Here is a 21945-nt window from a genome sequence, read left to right as displayed (position 1 = left end):
GGCAGGCATAAGGTCTATCGATTTGACCTCCGGCTCACCAGTGAGTTAAAAACTCTATGCAGCTCAAAGGCAGAATTCATCTCAGTTAGGTCAGGCACAGCGTTCCCCTCTAATCAGACTTTAGTACATTCAACCGAAAACCTTCTCAAGATAATCATTGCAAAAATTGCAAAAATGATTCCAAAGGAGAAACCAATTCCATTAACCCAACCAGGGTGTATAAAGGGAAGCGTGGAGTTAAAACATATACTGCCAACTACACTGGATATAATGAACAGTGTCCTGGCCTCAGCATCTTGGCTCATGACTCAGTTGCTCCTACTCTGTTCAACTGTGGTTTTCTATGGACGGTTTTCATTTAGGATTCAAATCGACCAGGGTTGTTTTGTCCTCATGTCTGTCATGGCCAGGCTAGAGTCATGGATACCTGCATTCCAATCTAGACCTGAAGCATCCATTCTCTAGCTCAGGATGCCAGAGGGCAATGGCTGGCCCAGCCATGTCTTCATTAGTGGAGAAGCCCTGGGACTCTGGAGACAAAGGGGACCCTTTCCTTAGACCACCTCAGGAAGCAGTCACTCCTAGGCCATCATTTCAAAGATGGTGAAGAGGAAGAAACCCAAGGGATCATGATCCTTCCATCCTTTCCACCTAAAAAAGGAAATTCTCAAGGCACAATTACAAATAATTCCAACAAGAAAAAAAGGTGGAAGACAACAGAAGAAGCCAATGTGGCTTCACAAAAAGCTTAGGGATGACCTGAAAACAAAAAAGGACACATATAGGAAGTGGAAAGAAGGCCAAGCAACAAAGGAAGAGTACAGGCAGGTAGCACAGAATTGCAGGGATGGCGTCAGGAAGGCTAAAGCTGAGAACGAGCTGAGGTTAGCGAGGGATGCTAAAAGCAACAAAAAGGCTTTCTTCAGCTATGTGCACAGTAAAAGACAGAGGAAAGAAATGGTGGTTCAGCTATTAAATAAGGATGGCAAAATGATAACAGATGACAAAGAAAAGGCAGAGGTGCTCAGTTCCTACTTTGGCTCAGTCTTCTCCCAAAAGAGGGTCTATGGCCTGCTTGGCAAAGGCAAAGGGTGAAGGGGCAGGATTGCAGCTTGAGATGGATAGGCATATGGTCAAGGAACACCTAATTACTTTGAAGGAGTTGAAATCTCCAGGGCCACATGAACTGCATCCTAGAGTAATAAAGGAACTGGCAGAAGAACTCTTAGAACCGCTGTCTATTCTCTTTGAGCAATCATGGAAGACAGGTGAAGTGCTAGAGGACTGGAGGAGGGCTAATGTTGTATCTTCAAAAAGGGTAAAAAGGAGGAACCTGGGAACTACAGACCAGTCAGTCTGACATCAATCCCTGGGAAAATTATGGAGCAGATTATAAAGCAATCCATCTGTAAGCACCTTGAAAACAATGCAGTGATGACTCGAAGCCAACATGGACTTGTCAAGAACAAATCCTGCCAGACTAATCTGATCTCAGTTTTTGATCAAGTAACTTCCCTTGTGGACTGTGGGAATGCTGTAGACATAATATACCTCGACTTCAGCAAAGCTTTTGACAAAATGCCCCCTGATATCCTGATGAACAAACTAGCTCAAAGTGGGCTAGATGAAACAACGATCCGGTGGATCCACAGTTGGCTACAGAATCGGACTCGAAGAGTGCTTATCAATGGGATTTTCTCGAACTGGGGAGAGGTAACAAGCGGGGTACCACAGGGCTGGGCCCATTGCTCTTCAACATTTGTATTAATGACTTGGAGGAGGAGGTGCAGGGAATGCTGATCAAATTTGCAGATGACACAGAATTGGGCGGGATAGCTCATACCGTGGAAGACAGAAACAAAATTCAAAGTGATCTGGATAGACTGGAGCGCTGGGCAGAAAACAACAGAATGACATTTAATAGGGATAAATGCCAAGTTCTGCACCTAGGAAAAAGAAACCAAATGCACAGTTATAAGATGGGGGATACGTAGTTCAACAACACTATAAGCGAGAAGGATCTTGGAACTGTTGTCGATCACAAGCTGAATATGAGCCAACAATGTGATGTGGCTGCAAAAAGAGTTTTTGCCTGGTGCCTGAAAGAGTACAATGTAGGCACTGGGCAAACCTCTCTACGGAGCTCATTCCACTGCCAGGCTGCTACAGCAGAAGAGGTCCTCTTCCTGGTAGCGACCCACTTCCTTTGGCAGAAGCTCCCGGAGAAGGACCCCCTGAAGATGATCTTAGGATCCAGGCAGGTATATCTGGGAGGAGGAGATACTTCAGACAACCTGGCCCCAAGCCATTTAGGGCTTTGAATGTTAACACCAGCACTTTGAATTGGGCCCAGACATGGACTGGCAGCCAGTGCAGCTGAAAAAGTACCAGCATAATGTGATCTCGTTGGCCAGTGCCCATTAACGATCTCGCTGCCCTGTTTTGGACCAGCTGAAGTTTCCAGACCATTTTCAAAGCAGCCCACATATAACGCATTGCAGTAATCCAGATGAGAGGTTATCAAAGCATGGATAGCTGTAGCTAGACTACCTCTGTCCAGATAAGGGCGTCATTGGTATATCGGCCTCCTTAGGGCTCAACTGATGTTGCTCCACCTGGCAAAAAATTCTCATGAGATCCTTTTGCCATACTATTTCTTCTTCTTCCTCTTCCTCTTCCTCTTCTTCTTCTTCTTCTTCTCCTCCTCCTCCTCCTCCTCCTCTCTCACTTGTAGGCAAAACCCCAAATGGCTCAACTCACAGAGTGGCTGCATTTTCAGAGGAAGGACCATAGCCCAGTACGAGGGCACCTGTACATGCAGACAGACCCAGCTTCAAACTTTGGTACCTCTAGTTAAAACTGATCAAGCCTGTCACAGACCTGTGCCAGGATGACTCCTCTTCAGATGACGATTCCAATGTCACAAAGACCCTGTGGAACCCCGAGTCCAGCTCTACCCCAGACACCTCCAGCATCTCAGGGGGAGCTATGCAAGGCCCATCTGGACCTGGAGGAACTCACCTGCAGAAGCAGAGGGGGGAGGTTGGCCTATCTCCCAGCCCCAGAGGCTACCAGCATCAGAAGGTGCAGGCAGCCAGCCATCAGTGGAGCACAAGCCTCAAGGACCAGAAGAACTAGTCTCCTCTGGAGTGAGGGGCCTCCTCCAGAGTAAGAGGCTCCTCAAGAGTAAAGGGCTCCTCAAGTGTAGGGAACCATGACGGCTGGACTCACTGTTTTCAGCTGTCCCTGGACAGAGTCTGGAGGACCAGGCTACATAAGTTCCCATTTGGTCTACTGATTGCTGGAACAGCCCAGGTTCTAGCTTTGTGCAAGCTGGTGTCTTCGTCTGGCTGACTCCTGGTTTCAGCTGTTATTTGGTGCCTGGAACCTGCCTACTCTTAGACTCCTCTGCTGTGTTTGACTTTAGCTTCATCTCACAAGCCCTATCGGACCAGGCCTATTTTTGGACTGCTTCAGTGTGCTTGACCTCAGCTTCTCCTCAAGCTTTTCTGGATTGCCTTGATATCCAGCTGAGACTGTAACTCTCCAGGGCTTAGCCAGTCACTGACCCTGTGTCCAGTTTCCCCATCATCTCCTGCTCAGAGACCAAGGCAGGACAGAACCTTTGCCGAACAGATGGTGGGAAAGCCTCTTCTCAGATCCTGGAGAGCAGCTGCCAGTCAGAATAGACAATACTAAGCTATAAGGACAAATGACCTAAACTGGCATAAAGCAACTTCCTGTTCAGCTATCCATGTAGTTAGTTGCCTTGCATATTTGAATCCAGTGGAGGCTCGTGGCTCTGATTTTGGTGGGGCTGTGAATCCACTCTGGGTTTCAGTCAGAACCAGGCAGAACTCTAAAGGAGCTCTCCAAGGTGCTGAACCCTCAGTACCCTTGTACATGTATATTGTAGTTTTAAGCTTTCATATTTTATATTCTATTCTGCACCTTGTGGTTCTAGTTTTTGTGAACCACCCATAGAGCTTCAGCTATTGGGCAGTATAGAAAAGAAATAAAATATTAAAATTCACAGCCCCACTGAAACCAGAGCCACCAGCCCCCACTGTTGGGATCAGTAGAGGATTACTTAGGTCTAGTTCGCCCTCTGGTGCTAAACCTGCATTATCTAGATTCTGTCACTTCAAACTGCAAGTCAAGAAATTGCGTGATTAATGCTTCCCCCTCCCCCCCCCCAATCTTTTCGTGCACACAAAAACAGTATATCGGGGAGGAGGTTAGACTATACCCCTTCAACCCCAAATTCAACCCCCAAAATGGCCTTTTTTTAACAGAGGAGCATTCAATCAAGCGAAGACTCACCTTTTGGCTTAAATGGTTCAACCCAGACAAAGATTTACTACTTCAGTGAGAAGTTGATGTGCAAATTCATTTCAAACTGATCCCATGAATTAAATTATGGGGTGGGGGGTGGCAGGGGGGACTGCTTTTCTGGAAAGGCTGTTTCTGAGCAGGAGTTATGTTATTATCAATTATTACACTTCTTTCTCCTGCCCTTCCTCCAAGGAAGTGTGTGCTCTTTCTCCCTCACATAAACTTTTTATCTTTTTACCATAACCACAGGTGGTAGATTGCAGAGCGTCTATGGGAAGGAAGTAGTGGCCTGCAGCTTGAATTTCCCAGGCCTCCTGCTGTTTCCCAAGAACACCAGCTTCTGCCAACGAATGTGTCCTTGAACAATAACACCATAAATGTTGAATTAACATATGGGTGACGGGAAACCATTTCCAGCAGCCGTATTACAGTGAACCTGAGTTCAAATCTCAGCTCACTTGTGAACTCTTATGAATGTATGAACCACCAGTCATGCTAATATAAAAGTGCCGCTTTGCAGTATTCTTGTGAAATGAAATGAGATTAGGATATTTATTTTTAAATGCTAAAAGAAGGGAAGCAGAATGCAATTACTTTCCACATCTCCATTGTCTTCCAGGGTAATAAGCTTCTAGCTTTTGTAAATATGCCAAATGAAAAGGGATGATTTGTCTACAATCATCCAGGCTTTCTGGCTGCAAAATGTTCTTCATCGCAACAAATTTGATTTCATTCCTGCAACATTTATTCAATGGCTTAATTCCCACCCTGTTTATCTAACCTGATTTAGCAAATTCCATGTTGCAATCCTACACGAGGGTAAGCAAGGCAGCAGAACCCTTCCCTCTACTGTTCAGTGGACATGGAGTTGATTAACACTCTACGTGAATCATGGCTTGACCTTTGCTTGCATTTAATTCAGCAGTGATGCTCATTTGAATGCATCCAAGATGCTACTTACAGAACTGCAATAACACGCAACAACCACGGCTGAAACATGGAGAAGAGCACTGCTAAACAGGGGGCGGGGGGGGGGGAGATCTGACAACTCTTCACAAATCTCTCTCAGCTGTTCTTGGCTGTAAAGGAGAACCACACTGGTTTTTTGAAAAATAATAAAATAGAAGACTGAATTCAAACTGCTGTTTCTTTCACCTTCAGTTCTTCTGTGTAGGGATGCTTTAGGAATTTGATCTCTGTGGATTCCGATGCAAAATTATCTAGTCTGCACCTCTCAGACTAATGCCCCGATCAAAATTTAGCTATCCACAGGATATCCCACTTCTCTGAAAGTTGCAGTGCAGTTTCCAACAGTTTCAATGCAGAAAAAAACACATTGAAATACTTTGAGAGAAAATACACATTGAAATATGTCTCTAAATGCATATTTTGAGAGGATGGCTTTTAAAAAAAATACAGAAGAAGATTATGGGTAAAAACATGCAAAAGTGACGCAGACCAAACATGTGGTACAAGTGATGTAGACAAAGATGAATCGGGATAAAAATGACTACATATTTCCCCTTTTAATGACTGATTATTTATTTATTTATTGCATTTATACCCCGCCTTTTTTCCTCTTGCAAGGAACCCAAGGCGGCTTACATTCTCCTCCTCCTCTCCATTTTATCCTCACAACAACAACCCTGTGAGGTGGGTTGGGCTGAGAGTCTGTGACTGGCCCAAAGTCACCCCGTGAGCTTCCATGGCCGAGTGGGGCTAGAATCCGGATCTCCCAGCTCCTAGTCCAACACTCTTGCCACTACACCACACTGGCTCTCCAGTGATTGAACACACTGGACTGATAGATAGATGAATTGAACACACAAAGATGGCAAATTATCTGGAGACTCTGCTGTGAGAGCTAAATTTCTAAAAGGAATTGTCTTCCTGAATACAGTGTTGACAAACAATCTTGCAAGCCCTGAAGCTATGGAGTTGCTTTATAAGGGGCTGATGTAGCATAGCAGCTGAGTAACTAAGGGAGCAGCCCTATAGCCCCTAGAGAACATCCAAGGGGGTACAGGATAGTTTGAATTCCTGGATCTGAGTTTGGAGACAGTGCCCTGGTCTCAGGCCCAGGAATCCGAGCTCCCTGCCCTTTGCAGCCAGAGTGGAGGGACCCATGCCAGATACCTCTCCAAGGTTGCAAATGTGACCTCTGAGAGGAGGAACGGGGGGGGGGGCGGTTCTGTAGGCGGGAAGGGGACTGGGGAGGCCAGCTCATGAAGAATCCTCTGACCTCCCCAGTCTCCTTCCCTCCCACTCTGCAGAGACCCAGCTAGGATGGGCAAAAATGCCCATCTAGCAAAAATGCAGAGCGGGAGGAGCCTGGAGGCAAAGAACGCCTCCGTGTTCCTCCCACTCTCCATAGGATGCACTTCAGCTTCTGAGTTTGGAGGCTGACGGGCATCTCGATGAGATGGTGTCCTAGGGGGCGCATTGTCTGAAGGGCCATAGGATACTGTGGATTTTCACTTCTGAGGCCGTAGGCAGAGCTACGACCTCGGGGGTGAAAATCCCCGCTCAGATCTTCACCCCCCGCTCCCCGCCCAGCTGCCAGAGAAAGCTCCATAAAGGCTCCTCTTCCGAGATCAGTGTCGTGACTTGGGATAAGGAAGGGGAAAGGAGATGGGCCAGGGGGCAGGAAAGCAAGGGAGGAAAGGAGGAGAGGATACTGGAAAAATTTGAGAAGGAGGACAGAGGTGAATATGGTTCTATGAATACTACAAGTGAGAAGGATCTTGGAATTGTTGTAGATCACAAGCTGAAGATGAGCCAACAATGTGATGTGGCTGCAAAAAAAGCAAATGCTCTTTTGGGCTGCATTAATAGAAGTATAGCTTTCAAATCCTGGGAAGTACTAGTTCCCCTCTACTCAGCAGTGGGTAGGCCTCGTCTTGAGTACTGTGTCCAGTTCTGGGCACCGCGCTTTAAGAAGGATGCAGACAAGCTGGAGAGGGTTCAGAGGAGGGCAACAAGGATGATCAGGGGACTGGAAACAAAGCCCTATGAAGAGAGACTGAAAGAACTGGGCATGTTTAGCCTTGAGAAGAGAAGACTGAGGGGAGATAGCGCTCTTCAAGTACTTGAAAGGTTGTCACAGAGAGGAAGGTCAGGATCTCTTCTCCATCATCCCAGAGTGCAGGACACAGAATCATGGGCTCAAGTTACAGGAAGCCAGATTCTGGCTGAACATCAGGAAAAACTTCCTGACTGTTAGAGCAATATGACAATGGAACCAATTCCCTAGGGAGGTGGTGGGCTCTCCCACACTGGAGGCATTCAAGACGAGGCTGGACAGCTACCTGTCAGGGATGCTTTGACTTAGATTCCTGCATTGAGCAGGGGGTTGGACTCAATGGTCTTATAGGCCCCTTCCAACCCTGCTATTCTATGATATTCTCCATCATTCCTCCTGCCCTGTTGGCAGCAGCCCGGCAAGGCATAGGAATCTCAGAAGCCTCCAAGATCAGAGGCTTCCATCTAGCAAGAGGCAGCCTGACAGGGTTGCATCCTAAGCTCCGGTTCGAATCCTCCCTCTGCCATTATCTCACTAGGTGGCCTTGCGAAAGCCACTCTCTCTCAGCCTCAGCCCCCAAGCCCCAAGTTGCAATATAGGGGATTTCACTGACTGACCTTACAGGGCTGTTGTAAGGATTTCATCCGTCTGAAATTCTGGAGAATCACTGCCGGTCAGAGTAGGGATTACTGGGCTAGACAGAAAAATACTCTGACCAGGTAAGGGTCAACCTCTTATGTTCTCTAGGAGGTGACACCATATATATGTTGTTTTACCTGGGAGATTTTGGTCCCTTTCACATTATCTGAGACACTATATAATGACAAGAAGACATTATGTGATTCAGAGCGCAATCCTATGCATGTTTAGACAGAAAAAAGACCTACCAGTAGGGACAGACGGACTCATTGGAATCCATGCTCAGTGGGCGCTCAAGCAGCCTCTGTGGCCTCCCAACCGTGTGAGCCAGGCTGCGCAAGCCCCTGGAAGGCTCAGTGAGCTGTCCAGGAGCGCGCCACAGCTGCCTGCTCCTCTGTGCAAGCCACCATCTTTTACGCAAGATGGGGCTCTGTATTTTCATAAATTTATTGTTGCGACTGGGAGCTGGGAGATCCGGGTTCTAGTCCCCACTCAGCCATGGAAGCTCACTGGGTGACTTTGGGCCAGTCACACTCTCTCAGCCCAACCTACCTCACAGGGTTGTTGTTGTGAGGATAAAATGGAGAGGAGGAGGAGAATGTAAGCCGCCTTGGGTTCCTTGCAAGAGGGAAAAAGGTGGGATATAAATGCAATAATAAATAAATAAACGGTGGCCAGAAAGGGCCATTTCCACAACATTGAGAGGCCTCTACGAAAATATAGATCCCCAGTTTGCGTAAAAGGGCTCCATATTTTTGTATACCAGGTAGCTGGGATGAGTGGGGAAGAAAGGATCATTCTTTTCTCCCTCTCCCGTCCTAGGCCAGCTCCGTGGGGGCAGTGCCTTGATGGGAGGAAGACGGCAAGAGGGGCCTTCCTCGCCTTCCTCCTTCCGTCAAGGAGCTGCCTTTGCGGTAGTTGGGATGGGAGTGGGGAAAAGGATCGTGCCCCCTCCCTAGCCAAGTCAAGCACCTGCAGCAGCTGTTTTTTGTAAATTAAATCTTGTGCACAATGCTGGCCAGAAAATGCCGGCCATTGTGCGCAAGTTTTCATTTATCAAAACCAGCAAGTCACCATTTGCGACTTGGCTGTGGGAACTCGCGGGCGAAACAGGTAAGTCCCAGCAGCTCGTGCAGCTCTGCAGGCAAGGGTGGGGGCTCAGCAAGCTGAGTCCACGGGGCCAAGCATGGCGGAGTCTGGTGGACTCCACCCCCTGCACAGACGCTCGCAACATTCTTACCTGCTGGGAGGTGTAAGACTTCTTTCTTTCTGAAGATGCATAGGATTGTACCCTTAACGTTAGTTAGTTAGTTAGTTAGTTAGTTATTTGATGGAACTATTGATTTTTTCCCCATCTTTCCAGCAAGAATATGGAGATTGAGGCGGCTTACAAGATACAATCATGGCAATATATTAAATAAGTGCCTTGTACTGAATCAGAGCTTTGGTCCACCAAGCTCCATATTGTCAGCTCTGACTGGCAGTGGCTCTTTGGGGTCTCAGGCAAGGATCTTTCCCAGCCCATCTGGAGATGCCAGAAATGGAACCTGAGCCTATAGATGGGCGAACATACAATGTTCGAGCTCGTTGAGGTTCTCTGAATTCCTCCTTGGAGCTCGGTTCACCTTATTCACATTCCCAACTGCAAGCATATTTTCTGTTTCTTTTCGTTTCTTTTTTAATATGGGGAAACTGCATTTTTAAAAAATGTGCATTTTTCACTATAAGCTAAAGAATGAAAAGGGGGGTGTATTTGTGCAAGTGCATTCCCGCTCATGTTTGCGTTTTGGGTTGCAAATGAGACATGTTCACATGATTTACGAAGAGGAACTAAATTCTCATACATCGCTATCTCGGTCCTTCTGCATTCAAAGCATAGGCTCTACCACTGAACTTCAGTCCCTAACTTTTATGACCCTGTCCTGATTATACCCAAGAAAGGGCTCCTACTGTGAGACTCTAGTTACGTTACTAACCCAGAGAACCTTTAGAAGAGCCATTTATACTTCATGCAGTTTAGATATGGCTTGCGTGCTTCATAGGAGTGATATATTGCAAAGAAATAACTCTAGCTGTTTGTCATTCCTACATTATTATCTTCTTATCCTCTAGGGTTGTCCTTCCAAACAGAGCTAAATGCTCTCTTCTCTTGCAATTTTTTGAGGGACTGAAAGAAGCAATCCTTTGACCTGAAATAGTACAGATTTTATCACAAAGTTTCATTGTTTGAGTGGGGAGGACATGACAACCACTCATACAAACAACCCTTTCCCCCATTCACCCATATGATTCCTTGCATTGCTGCAGTGTCTCTATCAATCTGTCACAACTTCTCATCCTCCAAGAACAAAAAATGGGAAACTAAGGGTGGAAATCTCACTGTACTTCAGAAGTTAACATTCATCCTAAAGTCAGGCAATGGCATGGGCTCTCTGTAGTCCAGACCATCCCAAAAGGCACGTACTAACTATAAACCCTTTACCAGATCTGCTTTCCTCCCACCATAGCCTCGGATTGTCACAGAAATCTGAAGGGAACCAGGTTGGGGAAGGGTGGTTTCATAAGTTTCGATCTCTTTCCCAAGGGCCATTTTTGCATTGAAGAGGAACCAAACCACTGCTCCAGTTTCTACTGTGCCACTTTCAATGACTAAGAGTCAACGGGGGCTGGTGGCTCCAATGACATGGGGCGTTGAATCTGTTCTGGGTTTCAGTCTGAACCAGTCAGAATTCTAAGGAAGGTAACCAAGGTGCAGAGAGTTCGGACTGGTTCTGACTGAAACCCAGAGCAGATTCACTGCCCCACTAACATCGGAGCCACCATCCTCCCCTGCTACCAGTAAAGATGCATATCCCTTCCCCCTCCCGTTCACTGATGTAGTTTTTGCTCAGGCAAATCCCAAAGCGCTTCTCCCCGCTAGGTCCCGAAACAAAAACGATAAATTCTGCAAGACAATCTCCTTTTCATCTGTCCTATACTCGATAAGTGAGTCACATTCTCTTTTTACTGCAAGCTTCTTGGGTACTTAGGATTCCAACTTGTTTATCCGACCAGGGAAATAAAGCCATTCCTTGAGGTATTTGTCATATTAAAGATATGGGAATAGAACTACAGGAAAATGAGTCATGACTGAGAGTTTGTTGTTGTTGTTTTAAAAAAAATGGTCCGCTACTTTATGGTATCACATTCAGAAGAATAAAGAACAATGCAGGGCTTAGGGTTGGAAGCACCCGAATTTAAATCAGTTACATTCATTGAGCGGCCTTGGGCCAGTCACTATTTTTCAGCCTACCCTACCTCACAGGGTTATTGTGAGAGTTTTAAAAAATTGGAAGAACCATGAACGCCAGCCTGACCTCCTTGGAGGAAAGGCTGGAGGTAAACGTAAATCAAAACATGTTGAAAACTGAAGGGCTTCTACTAATTTGAATATTATCCATGGAAACAGAATAATTTTATGACAATTGGTGGAAGGTGAAGCACAGTGCCAAGAGACACCTCATAACACTTTTTTGAACATGCTGCATTTATTGCAAAAACTCCCACTGTGACGTTGCTGTCCTCGCGTGGGAAAACATCTTAGCTCTCTTATATTCTGGGTGCAATCACCCTCATCTAGGGTTAACCAGGACTCCTGAGGCTCAGGCCCCGAGATGCAGGGGACAGTGCATGAGAACTCAAGGGCGGCTTCCGTCCGATGAGGATGGAGTTTGTTATGGTTGGGGCAGAACTCAGGCCTTCTCAGAGGACCAGAGAGACCCGGGCACTTCCAGCTTTTGAGGCCCCTAGCAATAATAGTAGTAGAAGTAGTAGTAATAATAATAATAATAATAAAAATGACAGATGAAAACAAGATAAGACACCAAAACAAGAGACATAATTTGATTTTTTTTTCATTTGCAAATACCTTTCTAGCCTTCACCTGTACAAATGCACTAATTATTGATGGAAAACCTATTTTTCATGCAATGTCACAGTTGACAGTAAGCATGGCGAGTCCATTCAAATGTTTTTGTCCCATAGCTGAATTATGGTTGTTCTTTACCTGCTTCAACATGTTGAAAGTTTACTCACATGGTGGTACAGACATGACATTCCCAAACAAGTGGCGAGGTGACAAGGAGTGTGCCATGCGCTCATGCAATCTCCCTCTTCCTTCCCCACTCTCCCACGTGAATTTCTCCCTCTCTTCCAAACTTTGCTTTAACCATGCTGTATTGCTTTAACCAGCCATGGTTAACATTAACTGTGATAGCCCTCATAACCAGCGTTTGAACCTAACGTCCTAACGTCTGAAGTGGGTTTGCAAGCCCTGTTTTTGAGGGAATCTGATTAACACGGAGGGTGAGAGCATGTGATCTCCACTACCATGTTCTACCCCTCTGATCATTACTGGCTAATGGGGTCCATGATGGCTTCTTGCCCGCATGAGGGCAAAAATCCTGAACTGACATAATATTTTGAAGTTTCGAATAGAAGACATGCATTCAACATGGTAGATGAAAAGCCGGCTTGCCCAGAATTTGACCAACAGCAGCAGACCAGAAAGAGAGAGTGGTACTTTTTCAGTTTCTGATGGGCTTTGTACCTGCAGCCTAACACAGTAATGCACACACTACTGCTACTAATGAGGGAGGAGAAAATCAGAGGCATGATACTGGACAGCAGGTTTGTACCAATGGAGGCTGGTGGCTCCAATGCCAGTGGGGCAATCAATCTGCTCTGGATTTCAGTCAGAACCAGTCAGAACTCTAAAGGAGCTATCCAAGTTGCTGGCAGTGCAATACAGCTAATGCTTCCTTTAAACATATGTTTTCGCAACGTCCAGTAGTTGCTTCTCTTTGGGAGGAGGTTATTATATGGGTAAATTTCATATAATTTATATGAACAGTCTTTAATATTTGCTGATGTACACACTCTTTTAAATTACTTACTTGTTTCATCAAACTTAATGAATGGTCAGTGTAAATGGATTCTCTGCACCCTTTTGACAGCTAAAAGACTAATATTACAATGCTCACTTCCTACAGTGCAATGGATTGAGGACCTTACAACAATTCCAGCATTTGAATGGGTAGCTGTGAAGGTTTGAGGCGTACAGAGGCAAGGTAAAAAGGTCGGGCCTAGAAGCCTAGGGTTTTTTGTTGAGGGGGGGCTATCCCTGAGAGGAGTAGTTTCATTTCCCCAGTTAAGTTTCATTTTCCTGAGTTAGGTTTCATTTCTCCAGGTTTGAAACAGTGCTTTCAGTTTTGGGGGAGGGGGGGGAAATAAGAGAGAGAATGAGACTAGAGTCAGAGAGATGACAGCATGAAGAGAGAGCAGGAAGAAGCAGCCTGGAGAAGCCCAAGTGCAGCTAGGGTAGAGGAACGTGTGTTTTTGCAACTTTTATTTTCTCTTAATACCTTTTGCATCACTCAGCTCTATTGAAGAAAATACCTTTAGCTGTGGTTTGCTTGTTTTAATTTACCGGTAAACTGTTGTGTTAAACCCTAGGTGCCTGGAGTGTCAATCACTACAGCCTAAACCCCACATGACTGGAATGAGGAAGTTTGAAAGAAGGAAAGTGGGACCCTTAAGGAGGCAAGAGATCCTTAAGGAGTTGCTCAGGGAGTCCAGGTCATAAAGGGAACCCTGACGATGGCATAGAGATGCCACCTTCAAATGGATATTTATTTGGATATCTGATCCGTTTTTGTTGAAGCTTATGTATAATTACTAGTAAGTTGCATTTTCATATATATGCATTTCATATGTATTCATTGATATGAATATATACAAATCCATGTATGTATATTTTTAAAAAACTCCAAAAAAAAAGTGAAAGAAAAAGTAGGACATGAGTGCAATAACACCCTCCCACTGGTGTTCTATAGCAACTGGTGTACATAGGCATACTGCCTCTAGTAATGGAGATAGCACATTGCCATCAGGGCTATTAGCCACTGATAGCTTGATCCTCATAATCAAGAATGCTGGGAGTTGAAGTTTAAAACTTCTGGAGGGCACCAGGTTGGGAAAGGTTGCTCTACTCTGATTGGCTGCTTCTGTTTTCATTGATGTGCTTGTTTATAGAATCATAGAATCATAGAATAGTAGGGTTGGAAGGGGCCTACAAGGCCATCGAGTCCAACCCCCTGCTCAATGCAGGAATCCAAGTCAGAGCATCCCTGACAAATGGCTGTCCAGCCTCGTCTTAAAGGCCTCCAGTGTGGGAGAGCCCACCACCTCCCCAGGTAATTGGTTCCATTGCCGTATTGCTCTGACACTCAGGAAGTTTTTCCTGATGTTCAGCCGGAATCTGGCTTCCTGTAACTTGAGCCCATTATTCCGTGTCCTGCACTCTGGGATGATCAAGAAGAGATCCTGGCCTTCTTCTCTGTGACAACCTTTCAAGTACTTGAAGAGTGCTATCATATCTCCCCTCAGTCTTCTCTTCTCAAGGCTAAACATGCCCAGTTCTTTCAGTCTCTCTTCATAGGGCTTTGTTTCCAGTCCCCTGATCATCTTTGTTGCCCTCCTTTGAACCCTCTCCAGCTTGTCTGCATCCTTCTTAAAGTGTGGTGCCCAGAACTGGACACAGTACTCCAGATGAGGCCTAACCAGTGCTGAGTAGAGGGGAACTAGTACTTCCCGGGATTTGGAAGCGATGCTTCTATTAATGCAGCCCAAAATAGCATTTGCCTTTTTTGCAGCCACATCACATTGTTGGCTCATATTCAGCTTGTGATCGACGACAATTCCAAGATCCTTCTCGCTCGTAGTGTGGTTGAGCCACGTATCCCCCATCTTGTAACTGTGCATTTGGTTTCTTTTTCCTAGGTGCAGAACTTGGCATTTGTCCCTATTAAATGCCATTCTGTTGTTTTCTGCCCAGCGCTCCAGTCTATCCAGATCACTTTGAATTTTGTTTCTGTCTTCCAAAGTATTAGCTATCCCTCCCAATTTTGTGTCATCTGCAAATTTGATCAGCATTCCCTGCACCTCCTCCTATTATCCTATTATTATCATTGGTATTTATGGGCCATTCTATAACAGAGTTCTTAGCACAGTTTACGGCCAAGAATAAAACAGGTTAAAAAGCAGTAACCATTTTAAAAATCAGATAACAAAGAACACCACTCTAATGAGCAAGTTTTAACATTATCTTCATCCTTGTATGAAAATTAATCATTACTGGATAAGAGAAAGCTGGCTCTAGGCTAGATGTCAAAGGTGGCATGCTAAAGGAAGACTTTGAAAGGTTAGATGGTGATTTTAAGTTAGTGGGAAATAATTTCAGTGAACTGGGGTCGGCATGCTAGGCATGAAAAGAAAATTGCTTGAGTCCACACATAGCCATGTGCCCTGAGCACTATTTTTCTCACTATCAACATGACTACAAACATCTGAGAGTGTTTGGTCTAAAAAATATGCCATGCAGTGTGCAGGCTACAATTTGATCAAGCCAGAACCAACCATGCTTGATGAAGAAAACCCACCAAGAACTGTTGAAGTGGATAATGCTCTTAGACTGATTATATTTTTCATCCAACCAGAGAGCATTAGTTATTGGGTGGATTAAAAATATAATTAACAAACAAAACAAACAAACAAATTTTATCCCATTCATCTCAGCTGGAGCTTCAACAGTTAATCTGCATTGCTGAATGTCAAGACTTTCCAAGCCACGGTGCTGCTCTGGTCCTCCAGTATAGTAAAGGTAAAGGCAGAAAAGCCATTTGTGTCTGTTTCAATTAGGTATGTATGGATTCTATAAAATCTGTTCTGTCTGAGTTTCACAGATTGTCAGGTACCTTTCAGTCTGTTGTCCACCCATTGACGGAATCAGATTCTTTTTCGTTTCCAAATTTGCACATGCAAAAATGCACAAATTCCCCTGAAATGCGCATTTTCGTGCTTTAGCCTATGGGGGAAATGTGCATTTGGGGCCTTTTTTTAAATGACTGCATATTTTTCCATGACAAAATACGTGTAAAATTCTGGAAAGTTAAAAAAAAAAAATGGTCTGCAAGTCCATGGAATCCACCCCAAAGGAGAAAAGCTGATCTGCTGCAGAATCAATGGGTCAGGTTCATAAAAGTCCAGACTCATTTGGTTCTGTAGCGGATTTCTCCAGCATCTCTAGTTTCAATGTTTGTTTGCTATGCTGTTGATGAACTACAATGCACTGATAGATACCAGTCCAAAAATCTTTCTCCACAAGATGCAAGTTGTAGAACTACTGCTTGCAATACCTCTTCTATGCAATACCTGACGTTTTAAAAATGTGTATAGTGTTTCACATAGGAAGGGTGCACTCAGGAATAATCACCATACACCCTTTCAAAACAAATGTGAGCAGCATTCAAGAAAGGAACAGGTCCCCACTCCTGCATTTTTAAAGGGAAAGGAAACCATTTCTGCACACTTGTACCCTGCATATCCAATATAGTATGTGTGCAGTTTCCACTTATATATTTGTACCCAAGAGGAAAAAAATACTGGCCCAGTTCACACGTTGGAACAACTCATGGTTTGTTAAAACTAGGGCTGTGCAGGGGCCCCCTGATCTGACTTTGCGGCTTCTGAGGCGGGCCCATCCGGCTTGGGCAGATTCAGGAGGCCTTAACCCGCCTCGGCCCCGAACCTGAAGTCGGGTTCAGATGGTGTACCCCGCTTTGGGTCCCCTGATGCCCCCATGCAACCCCCCCAGCTCTTTACCTGGTCAGCCTCCTCCTCTGATGCTGCCGCCACCATCACCTTCTCCATCGCTGCGCCACCACCTTCTCCATTGCGCCTTCGTCTTCTTTGCCACCGCCACTGCTGCCATCTCCTGAAGCTTGGACACGCGGCGACTGGTCTTCTTGCAGGGAGTCACCATTTTAAAAATGGCAACTACCTGCAAGAAGACTCGCATTGCGTCCAGGGCTCAGGAGATGGCGGCGCCGGCGGGCGGCAGCGAGGAGGTGGCAGCAGCAGCAGAGAAGGCGGCTCAGGTAAGACCTGGAGGCGTAGGGGGGGGACTGGGCCGGGGGGGGCTGGGCCAGGGGCCAAACCTCCTAAGCGCACTGAGAGCTTCAGTGAGCCCCAGACCCACTCCGGACCGCTTCATGCCCCATCCACTTCTCCTCGGAAGGGGCACAAAGTGGCCCAAAATGGTGCACAGCCCTAGTTAAAACATGTGTTGTTGTGAATGAAGTGGGAACAATGGCGCATGCTGGCCCACCACTCCCACTGAGTTAAACAACCCAGGGATGCTCTGTCCTTGGGTTATTGTCCATGATGTCCGAACCTGTAATTGTGGGTTGTTGGGGGATGAACAACCCACGTTTGTCACCCAAGAACAAACTAAGGAGGACACAGATTTGCATAAAATTTGCATGTACTTATTTATATAGAGATGCAAAGTTGGAAATAATTACTATAATTTAAATAGAAATACCATACATGGCACTACAGTGGGGAAGAGTATAACCAGGTGATTTGTCTGCTGGTTCAGCCTGCGGTCCAGCTGCTAACTATGGACAGGCAACACTTGTTGTGGTTCTTTCTCTTTCAACCAGACTTGGACTGGACAGCTCTTCACATAGTGGCCACCTTCAAATAGAGGACTGTCCTCTGTCAAGTAGAACACACGGCCACCATACTTCCTCACAAAAACATAGGTGCTAACAGACAAGGGGCATAACACTCAGGTTACGTGGCCACTTATGCATTGCTGAAAAGAGGAACTGCATCTGTCAGGGTTCCCCTTATGACCTGGACCTCCTGAGCAACTCCTTAAGGATCTCTTGTCTCCTTAAGAGTCCCACCTTCCTTCTTTTACACTTCCCCTTCCCAATGACGTGGGGTTTAGGCTGTAGATGTGGGGTGACTGACACTCCAGACACAGGGTTTAACCACAACAGTTTACTGGTAAATTTAAAGCAAACAAGCCACAACTAAAGGTATCTACAGAACACAGCTGAGTGATACAAAAGGCATTCAAGGAAAATGGAATTTGAAAAACGCAAGTTCCTTTACCCTAGCTGTACTTAGACTTTTCTAGGCTGCTTCTTCCTGCTCAGACTCTGCTCTCACTTCAAGCTCTGGCTGTCTCTCTTGCTGTCTCTCTTGCTCTCTTTATATACCCTCCTCCCTCAAAACCAAACTTGAAGAAATGAAACTGACACTAACTGGAGAAATGAAACAGGGTTGCCCCCTCCCAACAGAAAACTCCAGGCCTCTAAGCCTGACCATTTTTTCCCTTTGCTTCTGCAGGCCTCAAAGCCTCACAGTGTCATAGCAAGGCTGTAGGTAGTTGCTGATCAAGAAGAAATGGGGATCAGAAACCACAAGGCTAATCTGGGGGAGCTGTCGACCCTTATTCCAATGGGTGTATCTACACAGATTTGTGTCAGCCAAAGAACTGTGCCTCAAGCAAAACCAGAAGGAGAATAAAGGACATTTTAGATGTTATGAGTGCTGTGCAGCACAATAATGTGTGGACATTTGGGGTGTGTGGAGAAATTTGTTTTGGGCTCAGATCTTGATCAGTCCTTTGGACAGGATTCTGATTCATCTTGGACTGACTCAGACTACGCCTGACCTGCCTCAGGACTAAGGAGAAGCCACCCTCTAAAATGGCTGATGGAAATAGGAAACCTGCTCCCCAGCAGGGATCATGGGGTGGGCTTTTCCCCCACACTAGCCATTTTCAGGGGTGCAGCCTTTATTTTTCTCTGTGCAAATGAGTAGAAACAGCCCTGTCTCTACAGATGTGCTCCAAGGCTTTGACAGCTGCCCCCATGGAGCACTGAAGCGGTCCAAAGCTTCAGGACCAGCTCGCATCACTTCAGACCGCTTCAGCGAAGGCCTACCTCCTTTGCTTCAGAAGAAGTCTGAATAGTACAGAAGCAGCCCACTTGGGTTCAGTATTCTAGCTTGGACTGAAGTGATGCACTGGACATTGTATGTGTATTTTTAAATACAATGGATCAGATTCCACAGTGGACCAGCTTTTTCCGAGTCATGCAGACACGCAGACCAATTCTTTACTTTCTGGAATTATATGCAAATTATATGCAAAAATACGGAAAAAAACCATCAACCAAAAATGTGTATTTTCCACCATAGGCCAAAGTGTGAAAATGCAGATTTTGTGGGGATTTGCACATTTTCACTTTTTTTCACTTTGGGGGAGATGTGCGCAAATTCACATCAACCAATGTGCCCATGTGAATTAGCACAAGTAGAATGAAATTCTTGTACAAAAAATCTGATTCCATCGATGAGCAGATGATAGAACAAACGACACCTGACAATGAGCAAAACACAGATGGAATAGATTTAACAAAATCCGTACATCCCTAACGCAAGGGTATTTGGTTTTAAGTATATATGTGAGCTCATAATTGACTTGCACAGATGTACCAGAATCCTACTGGTCACTTCCAGGCACGGGAACTCCCTGCCAATGCAGGCTAGTGTGCCGATCTCTATTTTGTCCTTCCACCAGCAGGGAAATATTTTTATTCAGGCAGGTCTTTGGCATATAAGCCAGTCAGTTGCTAGAGGGCGTTTCCATTGGTTGGTGCTGCTGGTTTCTTTTACTGCGTCTTTATTAATTTGTTTTTATATTGTGTTTTAATTAAGATTTTGTTATAAACCTGGCTTTGATCATTAATTACCTTGAGCACCTTTTTTGTGGAAAGGCAAGGATATAAATAAAATAAAATAAAATAAAACAATATTTAATCAAGGATCTTAATCAGATCATGCATACCATGGTATATGCACCGAATGAAATCACACATAGGGCTCCTTCACACAGAGCTTTTATCCTGCTATTGAGATGGCTCAATCACGGATGTTTGCAGGCTCTTCACATGACTCCGTGAACCTCCAAGGCATCTCCTGCACTAAATGCTGTTTGTTCCGTTTTTAAATAGATCACAGATAATGAGCTATCAAATAACCCCGCTTGTGTTCCGCTTGAGTTCCCTCTGTGAAAAGAGGAAAAGCAGCAAGAATAGGAGTGAGATCATTGAAAGATATGGAAGACTCAGATACAGGATGAAGGAGATGGAAAGGGGAGAGGGAAAGGGGATGAAAAGGGAGTCGTGATCCTGCATTTAAAACGGAAGCAGAAAGCCCCGTTTCAAATGCAGGATTTTAGGCTGGTGTAGAGATTCCTATACTCATGTGAACTGATGAATTCATGATAACATTTTTTTAACAAAACAAAACCCTATGACTATGTATATAAACTTACTCAGCAAGTGCAGCAAGCAAAGGATCCCAACTTTAAGAAAGATATTATGGCACCGTGGGTTCCATTTATTTCCTATGTTGAGGCTCTTCATACTTTTGATCAAATTCTAAGCAAGTACAGTTGCCTATATTTTGTCTGACTAATACGCATATACACACAAAATAACACGCACTTGCACACACTCTTTTTATATGCTGTATAAATTGTATTTTTACTCTTTCATTAGATATTGATCTCCTACTAAGGCAGTCTTACTGTAGATGTTCCATAAGCATATCGGTTATAGACTTAGAATTTTGATTAGTGAATTCCTTTGTTTCTTTAATTATCTTGATTGATTTGTTCTTTTTATTGCCTTAATTTTGTTGCTTTTATTTTGAAATAAACTAAAAATGTCATGGAAAAAAGGGACCTACACATTATATGTTTGCTGTGGGAAACACTGATGTTCCCAAGAGCAATAGTAATATTTCAAGCACCCCTTAGTACAGCTCTTCAGGGGGGAAAACTCCCCACCAGGAGATGATGGGGAATCAAGCAGTCACAAGAAGCCAGAATCCTCCTCCTGGTAGAAACTCTTTTCCTGAGTTTGTCATTCCTTGACCATGATCCAGAAACTGTTTGAAAAATATTCCTTCTGATTAGCAATCAACTCAAATTAAAGTCAGATGCTCTCGCTCTCGCTCTCTCGCTCTCCACTCTCTGAAGGTTGCTATTCTCTGCCCCAGTCTCATTAACTGAGAAATTTGTCAACTTACACCCAGTGTCAAAATTAAATACAGGCTGTATATTTATTTTGTTACAGTGGTTGGCATCCGTGTTTCAAAGCTAAAGGGGTAGACCGTCGACATCACTTGTTCTAATTTTAGCATTAGAGCAGATAGTCAACGAAGACGAAGAAAAAAAGCAAAGCAAAATAAATCCAAACAAGAACAGGCACTCTTCCAAATTAGATCACGAACTATCTCTGAACGAATCCCAGGGGATCGCTAGTACTCATCTTTTTCAAAGGATGCTGTGTGGGTGTAGTTTTTGATTACTTGTTAAAACTGTAGCCCAGGTTTGACCCCAGGAAGCCGCCTTTTGCCAGATCAGATGATTTGTCCATCAAGCCCAGTATTGTCTCTACTCTGGCTGCAGCAGCCCTTGAGGGACTCAGAGGTCTTTCCTGCCACCTGGTCCCTGATTCTTTTAAGTGGCGATGTCAGGGATGGAACCTGGAACCTTTAGTATGCAGAGCACATGCTCTACCTCTGAGCCACGGACCTTCTCCAGACTGGCTTCAGTTCACAGGGGTGCAATCCTATGCATGTTTAGACTGAAAAAGTCCTACAACTCCCAGCATTCCCCAGCCAGCAATGCTTGGCCTAACATTCTAACAGTGTCTAACCACTTGGTCTAACAGTGGTTGGTCTAACATTCATAGTAGAGAACCTTACTTTGCATTGGACTAATAAACATAAAGATATGTGAACTGAAAGACAATGGACCTCAGAGATTTGGACTGCCGTGCCTTTCCAAAATGCAATTATGCCCCATTGACCTGAAATTTGAAAGGGACTCACAGGGCCGGCATCAAGGGTAGGCATGGTTGGGCACCTCCCAAGGGGCCACACCCAAACAGGGGCCCACTGCTCTCTGGAGTTGCTGCTCCTCTTCACCACTGCAACCTGCATGTTCACCTGCCTCTTGCTCTGGCCCAGGCAGTGGTGATGGT

The sequence above is a fragment of the Heloderma suspectum genome, chromosome 9, assembly GCF_057233095.1.
Source record: "Heloderma suspectum isolate Gila_16-S chromosome 9, 16-S_ref, whole genome shotgun sequence".
Taxonomy (NCBI): Eukaryota; Metazoa; Chordata; class Lepidosauria; order Squamata; family Helodermatidae; genus Heloderma; species Heloderma suspectum.
Note: the sequence above shows the minus strand (reverse complement) of the source record.